Source organism: Oryx dammah, unplaced genomic scaffold, assembly GCF_014754425.2.
Source record: "Oryx dammah isolate SB20612 unplaced genomic scaffold, SCBI_Odam_1.1 HiC_scaffold_8, whole genome shotgun sequence".
In the NCBI taxonomy this organism is placed as follows: domain Eukaryota; kingdom Metazoa; phylum Chordata; class Mammalia; order Artiodactyla; family Bovidae; genus Oryx; species Oryx dammah.
The window spans coordinates 1,707,750-1,718,791 of NW_024070192.1; positions in this window are offsets into that span (position 1 = coordinate 1,707,750).

Consider the following 11,042-nt stretch of genomic DNA (forward strand, 5'->3'; position numbering starts at 1 on the left):
TGAGGAAGGTGTCTCTCGTGGTCTCCTGATGGTCTTCATTTCAGCTTTATCTTTGGCCACTTCCTGCTGGGTATCCTGTGCGTCATCCAGGCCTTTACACCCAAATCCATTGTGAAGTACCCAGCACACCCAGACGGAGATAAGCCTCCGTAAGACAGGAACATTAAATTCTGTCTGTCGTGTCTGCGCATTGACCCCACCCCCCACCGCAGCTAGCTGGTTGGAAATGCATAGCCTTCTAATAAAGCTCAAAGGGCTTCTTAGTCTTTATGAAGGTGACTGAAGACTTTAGGGGAAAACTGATCAGTGTGGGTTTAAACATGCCGCTTTCAGCTGATGGTGTGAGGATCCGAGTGGAAGCATCGAGGATCTGGGGAGTCAGATCTGGGGAGTCGAAGGTGGGAGAGACATTTGGAAATAAGGATTTTGATGATGTCAGCATAGACACTACAATGTATTCTCTGAGAGTGGATGAGGCAGAGCATTTTGGAAGAATGTTTCAATGTATTTGGCTGCAAGTAATAGAAATATAGCCAATCGTTATTACTTACCTCTAGACCTATTGTTACTCAAACATGTCAGAAGTTACAGCATTGACTTGGAAGCTTTCCTTGATCTCAGAAACAGTCTTGGCTTCCGTGCTCTTCTGTTGACCTTCCTTCTTGGTGACAAGGTGGCACAGCTCAGGACCTCATGTTCTTATGTGACAACATCCCAAGTAAAAAGGGATGGGCAGGAAAAAAGTGCTTTTCTCCTTGGGCCTCTCTCTTACAGGAAGTAAAATGTTTCCCTGAGCTCCTGAGAGGTCTGCCCTTTATCCTGGATCAGAAATGGCCCACCTGCTCATCCCTGCACCACTCACTGTCAGATGGGAACAGTTTTCCATGACTGGGTTGAACACCTTGTTCTGTTAGGTCAAGTGACAGTGGCTTCCTTCAAGTTTATCAAGACTCAGGGTCACAGTTTTGAGAGGAAGAACATGATACTAACACGAAAAGCCAGGCAAATAGGCTGGGGGTGTTGGTGGGGTGGACAGTGGCCGGCAGTGCTGAAAGAAGCAGTGAAATCAAGCAGAATGAGGACTGAGTAAAGGCTGAGGAATGTGTCAGTAAAGAAACTTGTGAACATTAAGAGTAATTCTTTCCACTAAATGCTTGGGTTGGAAGCAAAAGGTCATGGAATCGTGGAGCACTTCAGTCATGTGGAAATACAGGTAGAACCTGTGTGATGGTGTTTTTAGAGCTTTGATAGTGAGTGGAGCAAAGAGTCGGACACGACTGAGCGACTGAACTGAACTGAACTGAGTGAGTGGAGCAGAGGGAAGCAGCTAGAGGTGGGCAAGGAACAAAGTGAAAAACGAGAGGTTTTTCAAAATGAGGGGATCTGGGTATGTTTAAAGGCAGGTGGGAAGGAGCCAGGGGAGAAAAAGAAATAGAAAGGACGAAGAGGAATGGAGGAAAGGGAGTCTCCTGGGCTCAACGGAAGGTAGAAGTCAACATCTCCCTTTGGAGGGAGAGAGGCATCTGGGTAATCAGAGGCTGGAGAGAGGGATGAAAAATGTTGGCAGATGTTTTGAGATGTTAAATACAAAGGCTCAACATAGATCTTAGAGAAGCAGGAGGTCTGGTCATCTCTAGAATTTATAGAGGAATAAAAGTGGAGAGTGGGGGTGAATGGAAGGGATAAGCTGGAAGGTACGGAACATCAGAGAAAGGAAAAAAAAAAAAAAAAACTCCTGGGAAATTAAATTTGATGACCAAAGGGAAAAGGAAGCCAGAAACCTATAAATTTCCCCAGGAAGGGAAGGATTTATAGATGAAGAGAAATTTGACATGGAAAGTCCATTTTTGGCTTTTCCCAACCGCCTGCTATTTGTGAAATAACAAATGATGTTTCTCAAACCCCAAATGTTTCAGTTTCCTCAGCTGAAAGATACCATGTTGCTCTTGTACTATTTATAAAGTAAGGCTGTTTGCTCAATCTCACTCAGGATAAGAAAGCTGAAAATAAGTCTTTGGGATAGAATTCAAGTCAGTTAAATCAAGGACACATATAAGATACACACTGTAGGAGACACTAGGTCTTAAGACAACTAAACTATAACATCCCTCTAACCTGCCTTAATTGGAAAGAGTTGAAAAATTGATGTAAGAGGCAGACAGATGGAGATAAAAATATCACTTTTCTTACTCACAAAGCGCTCTGTCAGAGGGCAGGAGTTAATCTGGCCGGTAGGTTTGTTTACACATCCCTGGTTCAAATTTACATCCCTCCCCCAAAGTGGAAGTCCTCTCTGCTGGAATGATCCCGCTTGAATAGACTTTCTGGATGGTCAAGAAGAAAAGAGAATTCAGCGCGAATAGAGGTTAAGTATAAGTGGCTGTTTCCTCAAAGGGAGGGTGGAGGAAGGGATGCTGAGCTGAGGACATTCAGATCCTTTTGCCAAACTCGTGAGCCAGCCGGGTCACCTTCTCCCTCCCTGGGGTGGAGTCACCGATGGGGGGAAAGAGAGGCCTGAGTGTGAATCTAGTAGGTGTCCTTCCTGTGGGCTGCGTATTAAGTACCCCTCCCCAAACCAGGCACTCGTATTGTGTGCGGCGGCCCAGGCAGGCGTAAAGATAAAGAGCACACGTGCTGGGGTTCAAGCGACTTGTGAGCTCCCATGAGAGCAAAGCAGCGTGGGGCACGGATAGACCCACAGAGACGCAAGAGTGTAGGGCGGGTGGTGTTCCGTACAGGGTGACAGAAACGGGACAAACTGAGGTTGGAAGGAGCTAGAAGGGGCCTTCCCAAGCTTCATTAAGGAATTTGGTCTTTATTAGACAGGACGTAAGGAGCCATGGCGAGTTTTTAAGCAGCAGAGCGAATAGTTGGGTTTTGTTACTGAACACACATTCATGTGCCCAACACAAGAGGTCAAACAAAACGGAACGTCAGTTGGAAGCAGAGAAAGGTTGATAGCAGGGCCATGCAAGGAGATGGGTGACTGCTGTCCCCAAGCCCAGACTCCCCAAAGGGTTTCAGGAAAGCATTTTAAAAGGCCAGGTGAGCAGGGTGGGGTTGGTTGGTACAAACTTCTTGCTGCTGGAATCCTTTGTTCTTGCAGCTGTCCACCTAGGTCAGGTCTACATCTTTCCGTAAACCTCCAACAAGACAAATGTTACTTTCTGTTCTGCAGCTCTCTATCTCTGCATGAATGGAAAAGTGTTATACCCTTAAAGGTCAGAGCCTTGGGAAAGGGCTGCCCCATATATCTCAGGCTATGGGCAGCATTCTTGTACAGAAGGTGCCGAGTCAGCATGACTCAGCCCAGGCAACAGAGCACAAAGGCTAAAGTAGAAGAAGCAGATCCACGTGGAGTGAGGCTTTTTCAACCCTGTACATTTCTGGGAAGCAGTGTGTAGGATGGGCCAGGATGAAGGGAGGCTTGGGGAAGAGGCTGACTCAGGCAGAATTCAGGAGAGTGGTCAGAGTTTCCAACCATAGTGGAGGGCGCGCCTGGGCCACTGAAGAACATGGAAGCAGTTAAAGGACCTTCTAAGAAAAAGGAGGAGCAAGTGAGGAGAAGACGTTATGTTTGGGTGTGTTTACGTCAAGTTTGAGAGGTGGCAAAGGTTGAGCTTTTGTAACGGAGTTAGAAGTGAACAAAGCGTCACACGTAGGGGAAAAGAAAAGAGCATTTGCTGTGGGGTGAGGCCTGCCTTAGGGACTAGACATGCGTGGTGAAGATGTTAGACGCTGCGTGTGTCTTCATCCAGCTTACGGTGACCCCAGATCTTGCCATCTGAGAGTGGAAGGCTCTCAGTGTTAGTCACTCAGTCGTGTCCAGCTCTTTGCGACCCCATGGGCTGTAGCCCGCCAGGCTCCTCTGTCCATGGGATTCTCTAGGCAGGAATCCTGGAGTGGGTAGCCATGCCCTCCTCCAGGGGATCTTCCCAACCCAGGGATTGAACCCGGGTCTCTGGCACTGCAGGTGAATTCTTTACCACTGAGCCACCAGGGAAGCCCCTACTGTTGTTATAATTGTTTATTTTCCACATACCAGTCACCGGGCTAGGCACAAGTGTCCATATCATTTATTGAATGCCTACAGTTTGCTGTGCCCTGTACTTAACTCTTAGTAGTTATGAGTGTGGTATCTACAGTCAGATGGCCAGGGTATGAATTTGGGCCTCAGATGAATGATGTTAAACAAGTTACTTGATCCTGTTGAGTCTTACTATCAGTGCTTGTAGAATGACATTATAATAAACGTATCTACAGGGTAGTTATAAACCATGCTAACTTTAGCACAGAACCTAGCACATGGTAAATAGGTGCTCAGTAAATATTAGCTACGATGGTGACGACAATGCCGCTGATTGCTGTCATTACCGACCGGGGTTCTTGGCCTCTTTAATCAATAGAAATTGATAAGAGGCTGGACAGGAGATCCAGGTAAGCCTTTATGGGGCCCTTGCTGCAGCAGGAAGGAGCGAGAACAAGTAACAGTTTTCCTTGCCCACTCAGGCGGGCTGAGCTGGTTCTTACCCGGGTTCAGGGTAGAGAGGTGTCCAGGAATCAGGACGGAGGGGTGGCTTGGGTGGTTTGCCCACCCCTGACGTGGTGTTGTGTGCAGGGGGCACTCTGCTTTCGCTCCTGGCTCTTCAGAAGTGGCAGTTGGATTTCTTGGTCTCTTTGTATCTCATTGTCCAGCATTTGCCCCAACTATGCATGCATGCATTTATAAATATTTTCAGTCCCTTGGTGGCTCAGATGGTAAAGAATCTGCCTGCAATGCAGACCAGGGTTCGACCCCTGGGTCAGGAAGATCCCTTGGAGAAGGCAATGACAACCCGCTCCAACTTCTTGCTGCAGAATTCCATGGACAGATGAGCCTGGTGGGCTACAATCCAAGGGGTCACAAAGAGTTGGACATGACTGAGACAAGTAACACTTTCATAGTTACTTTGCATTTTGTTGCTGAGGGAGACGTTCGCCCAGGGGCAAGCAGTACAGCAAAGAGTCCCAGGCCCCGTCTGTCTCACCGCGACACTGATGATGAGGACTGTGCCCAAGATGACTGATGGTGAGAATGCCATCGTGTTGATAACGGTGCCAGGGATGAAGATGGCACTACTGACTTGAGAAGCCAGAGTGTGGAGGTCACGTGCTCCCGGTATAGCGTCAGAAGATTCTAAAGTTGAGCATCTGTGTTAGCTCAATGGCTCTGTGACCTTGGGAGAGTTCTTTTCACTAGTTACATGTCAGCCTCTTCGTCTGTAAACACAGTAATTACTTCACAGGGCTGCTGGGAAGCTCAAAGAGGACACCTAATGTTTCCAGGCTTCTCTGTCCATGGAATTCTCCAGGCGGGAATACTGGAGTGGGTTGCCATTTCCTGCTCCAGGGAACCCTCCTGACCCAGGGATCAAACCTGAGTCTCTTGTGTCTTCTGCCCTGGCAGGTGGATTCTTCACGAATGTGCCACCGGGGAAGCCCCAAGTAGAACACTGTATGTCATCAATTCTAGGATGTATATAGTACACATTTTAACATCTCTGAAATCAAGGATGCAGCTTGCAATTATTGCCAGTTGGTGCATAAATTGTGATATATGTGAAGCAAGTTTTCATCATTAGAGAAATGATCACAGTTCCATGTTTTTTTTCTTGCCAGACGATGACTGCTTCATGAGACCTAAGGAAAGGATTCCTAAGTTGATAAAGCTGTTATCTATTTATTTATTTTGAAAATGCATGCAAGAGGGCTTTTTTTCTTTTTTTATCCCGTGCTAAGCTATGTGATTGAAGGCAGGAGAAATTGTGAAGTTCCACAGACTGGATGAAGAAAATTTCAAAGCCATGAAAGGTTGTTGTGATGGATTGTAGCTGATCAAGAAAGCACCAACATCAAAAGCTGCAGAACGGGTGTCAGCATTAAAAGAAAATCCTGGAGGAGAATCGTTGGTCGCTTGACGGGTGATTTTGGAGAAATGTGATGGTTGCTGACTTGAATTGAAAAACAATTTAGATCATTCAGACTCTGAACATCTTATAACTCTTATATTTTCTTTCTCTTTAAGATACACAAGGAATCTGTGATAAATAATGCTGATGTCTAAAGCAGCTTTTTCAATAAGTAGACGAAAAATTCAAAGTGATAAGTAAAGTTTGTGCCATAGTTTTATTGGGAGTGTTTTATTAGGAGGAACAGAAAATGCCAGTGTGTCCTTTCTTGTTCAGTTGCTAAGTTGTGTCCGACTCTGTGAGCCCAGGAACTGGAAGCACGTCAAGGTTCCCTGTCCTTTGCCGTGTCCCGGAGTCTGCTCAAACTCATGTCCGTTGAGTCGGTGATGCCATCCAGCCATCTCATCCTCTGTCATCCCCTTCTCCTCCTGCCCTCAATCTTTCCAAGCATCAGGGTCTTTTCCAATGAGTCAGTTCTTCGCATCAGGTGGCCAAAGTACTGGAGCTTCAGCTTCAGCATCAGTCCTTCCAATGAACATTTAGAGTTGATCTCCTTTAGGATGGACTGGTTTGATCTCCTTGCAGTCCAAAGGACTCTCAAGAGTCATCTCCAACACCGCACTTCAGAAGCATCAGTTCTTTAGAGCTTAGCCTTCTTTATGGTCCAACGCTCACATCCGTACATGACCACTGGAAAAACCGTAGCTTTGACTAGACGGCCCTTTGTTGGCAAAGTGATGTCTCTGCTTTTTAACCCTCCGGCCAGGTCTGTCATAGCTTTCCTTCCAAGGAGCACGCGTGCACAGAATCTCACCATACAGAGGCACTTCTCCTTCTTTTTTAACCATTTTCAACTGGTGAACATTCAGGTTTTCCACTATGAAAAAAGATGGTGCTGTCAGCAGCTCCGTGTAAACGCTTCTTTGGGGAATCTTTTCTCCAGGAGGGAAATAGAAGAATTTATAGGTCAGAGAAGGACAATTGAAATACAATGTCATTGCATTTTCAGTGTTTCTCAGCCTTCCCCCCTCCATTATCACTGCCCCTAAGGAAAAAAAATAAACTTGAATTTTAAATTCAACGAACTACTTAAATTGATTAAAATTAAATTTCACTCTAATGAGAGAAATTAAATTCTATAGTGAAGAAGATTTTGTTGGGTTGAGGTGAGCTTTGAAGGGCCACATACCATTCTCATAGCCAAGATATCTTCACCTCCAAGAACCAACTTTGCCCCCACTGAGGACACATGATTTAGAAAAATACAAGTTGACACCTTTGTTGTTGGGTGGAAAAGACATATACATCCCTCTTTTGTGAAGACTGCAATATGTCACATGGAATTCTTGTGACCCGGAAGCATTTAACACCTGCTGCCTGTCTGGGACCCTCAAAACATATTTCCAGAGTTGAACTGAGAATTGATAATACAGTGTGCAAGGATTTTCTCATGCTTGCCATAGAGCAGAGCAGAAAGACAGTGCTGATTCACCCTCATTCCTCAGACATGAATTAATATTGCCAAGAATCACTAGAATATCACTAGGAAAGTCACAGAGAAAAAAACTTTGAGAAGAAATAATTGGGCCAGAGGCTGTCACTCACAGGAGCTTGCTCACACATTCCTTTTGTAGGAGCTGCTTTTAAAAAACATGTTTAAGGAGGATAGAATTTGGCCTGGGAAGATCAGCCTTTGAAATCTGCTCTGTGATAAGCAGCGTGGCAGGAAGAGCAAGACGTGGCTTTGGTTCCGTGAAGAGAAACTTTGATGAGCCGCTCCGAAAGAAATTGGGCCCCTCGGATATCAGAAAGCTGCAAAATGAAAGCCTTGACACTTAGAAATAGTGACTCCTGGCTCTGCAGTACAGACCCACCCATCATGCTGATGTGAAGGGAGGGGTCCTATACACCAGCAGGAGCAAGACCCCAGTCCCCGAGCAGCGGCGAGCGGCGGGGCTTGGAGTAGGGTGTGGACTCTCAGCCCTGCGGGGAGGAGCCGCACTCTAGTCTTCCCGCCTTGCAAATCGATTGTCAGTTCTGGTCCCTGACTGGCCTGGACCAGCTGGGAGCCAAGAAGTTTTGCTCCCGCCACTTGGGTGAAGAGATTCAGTGTCAAAACAGAACTGCCACTGAGAGCTAGTAAGATGTAAGTGTAGGAATGAAGGGACTTCCTGGAGTTCTAAGTCACATTTTTCTGCAGGTGTGACTGTTTTTATTTCCATATTAATAGTTTCCCTTTAAAGTGGATTAGGAAAAAAAAAACACACAACTTAGAGCATCAGATTTCTGATTTCATCGGTCTTATTTATTGACTAGAAGTTTGCTTCTAAAGAAACCAAATTCATTTTGTAAATTGACTAATGAAAAATAATGTATAAGGGTTGTTGTATATGGAAATGGTTTTTAAAAAAAGAGTGAATGTTTCTAGAATGAATGAAGTTGGAGAAACAGTGATGTAAACCTCTCCTTCCTAGAACTGGCTGAACTGCTCACAATTTTTGGGCTTCACTGGTGGCTCAGAGGATAAAGCATCTGCCTGCAATGCAGGAGAGCCGGGTTCGATCCGTAGGTTGGGAAGTTCCCCTGGAGAAGGAAATGGCAACCCACTCCAGTGTTCTTGCCTGGAGGATCCCATGGACAGAGGACCCTGGCAGCCTACAGTATATAGGGTCATAAAGAGTCAGACACAACTTAGCTGCTAAACAACAGTAGCAACAATATTTTTAGAGAAGTTTATGGCACCCCACTCCAGTACTCTTGCCTGGAAAATCCCATAGATGGAGGAGCCTGGTAGGCTGCAGTCCATGGGGTCGCTGAGAGTTGGACGTGACCCACTGACTTCACTTTCACTTTTCACTTTCATGCATTGGAGAAGGAAATGGCAACCCACTCCAGTGTTCTTGCTTGGAGAATCCCAGGGACAGCGGAGCCTGGTGGGCTGCCGTCTATGGGGTTGTACAGAGTCAGACACGACTGAAGCAACTTAGCAGGTTTAAAACAAAGTTGAGAGCAAGGCAGAGAGTTTTCACGTATACCCCCGCCCCTCCTCCCCTCCCCCATCTCTCCACACACAGCCTCGCCCACCCCCGCCCACCGAGACCCATATCACTCACCAGAGCAGGACGTTTGGTACAATGGACAAACCTACAGTAACACGTTGCAGTTGCTCAAGTCCCTCATTTGCCATTGTGTTCGCTCTCTTTTTCAAAAACCATCTTTTGGCCGTGCCACTCGCTATGCAGGATCTTAGTTCCCCGACCAGGGATTGAACCTGTAGCCCTGCAGTGGAGGCAGGGAGTCTTCTCCACTGGACCGCTGGGGAAGTCACTGGGTTCACTCTGCATGTTGAACATCCTATGGGTTTGGACGAATTTATAATGACGTGTGTGTGTGTGTGTGCGCGCGCGCGTGTGCGTCTCAGTCGTGTCCAACTCTTTGTGACCCCATGGACTGTAGCTCCCAGGTTCCTCTGTCCATGGGATTCTCCAGGCAAGAACCTTGGAGTGGTTGCTGTGTCCTCATTCAGGAGATCTTCCCGACTCAGGGATCGAACCCAGGTCTCCCACATTGCAGGCAGATATAACGACACGTACTTATCATTACAATGTCAGGCAGCATATTTGCACTGCTATAAAAATCCTCTGTGCTGCGCCGTGGGGCGTGGTCCACCATCCATTTCTAACAAGCTCCTGGGCGACGCGGTTCCTGTGGATCCTGGGAACACACCCTTTGCACGTAAGGACCCAGAATCTTCTGTCTGCGGGAGGCACCTCTGTTGTCTTTTCTGTCCTTGCACCGCCTCCAAGCCATCGATTGAGTCAAAAGCCTGTAGGAAATTGGATGCACTTGTGGGATGTTTGCAATCAGAGGGGGGCGAGACTCAGCACCTGTGTGTCTATGGATTTCTCCCCTTATTTTTTGGGGCTAAAAATGAAGTCTGTCCAGCTCCTCTTAAGGAGAAAAGCGAGCCGTGGCCTGGCGTCCGCAAAGCACTGAGCTGGAGGTTAGCGTGCAGGGAAGCAGGGCTCCCAGTGCCTTCAGAGAGGGTTCAGTGCTTGCTCGTCTTGGGGTTTGGGCTGCACACTGGTTTTTAACTTTATGTAACATCTTGGCCCTTTCCCTGAGAAGAAGTGTTTCGAAACTGCTTGCCGTTCCTGCTGTGGGACATCTGTAAAGAGACAAGTTGTCCTTTCACCCGAGCTGACTTGGCAGGAAAGTGTGGCCCGTCCTTTCGGCTGTCCAGAAATTTCCCTGACTCTTGGCCTGTAGCCTTTTCCTTTCGCTCCTTCCCTGAGAAACCCTGGGGACAGCAGCCTGCCAGGAGTGCACGCCTGGTTTGCAGTTGGTTGTGTGAGCTGCTGTAGGTGTGAATCGGATCTTAGCCCAGAAGCCCAAGTATACAGAAGAAACAACTTACGATAGACTTTTGAGATTCAGCCTAACTTCTCTTTCCAACCCTCATTTCACCAGGGTGGAGAGCATTTCACCTCAGTTAAATTTTTTTTTTTCTTTCTCTGCTCCAGGATTGTATTTAAATCTGGGGAAATAAACGTCCCGTGGGCGCGTCTCCTCTTTAATCTGGTTGTCAGGGTCCTGGATGAGGCCTCTGCCATCCAGTTCGGTCCTCCTTGGTTGGCCCAAGCTTGTCTCTGCAGGAACTTCCTTTTTCCGTCTGCACAGTTCCTGCCTGGCTTTCCTCTTATTCAGGATGTTTTCCAAGAAGTACTGTGTCAAGACTGAGAGTCCTTTCCAGGCTCCTGCATCCAAAGCTTTTAAAACAGTAGAGCCAGGAAAATACGATCTTTCCCTCTTTATTCCTTCTTTACATCATCTCCTGAAAAAAAAGCACACAGTACCTTTGCTGTTAAAAACAGAAGGGCCCAAACAGAGAGGCCCGAAGTGAAGAGTGTTTGAGATATGCTAACCTTGCTGCAAAATCTAATGCCTCAGATGAATTGCCGTGTAATCTGTGTGTAATAAGCGTGTTTCGACTGCTTTTCCACCTTGTAGGCATTTTAACGATGCTATGTTTCTCCTAGAAGGTACTCTTCACATTTGTCTTTTTTCCCCTTCAGTTTCACCCCATGTCTGCTA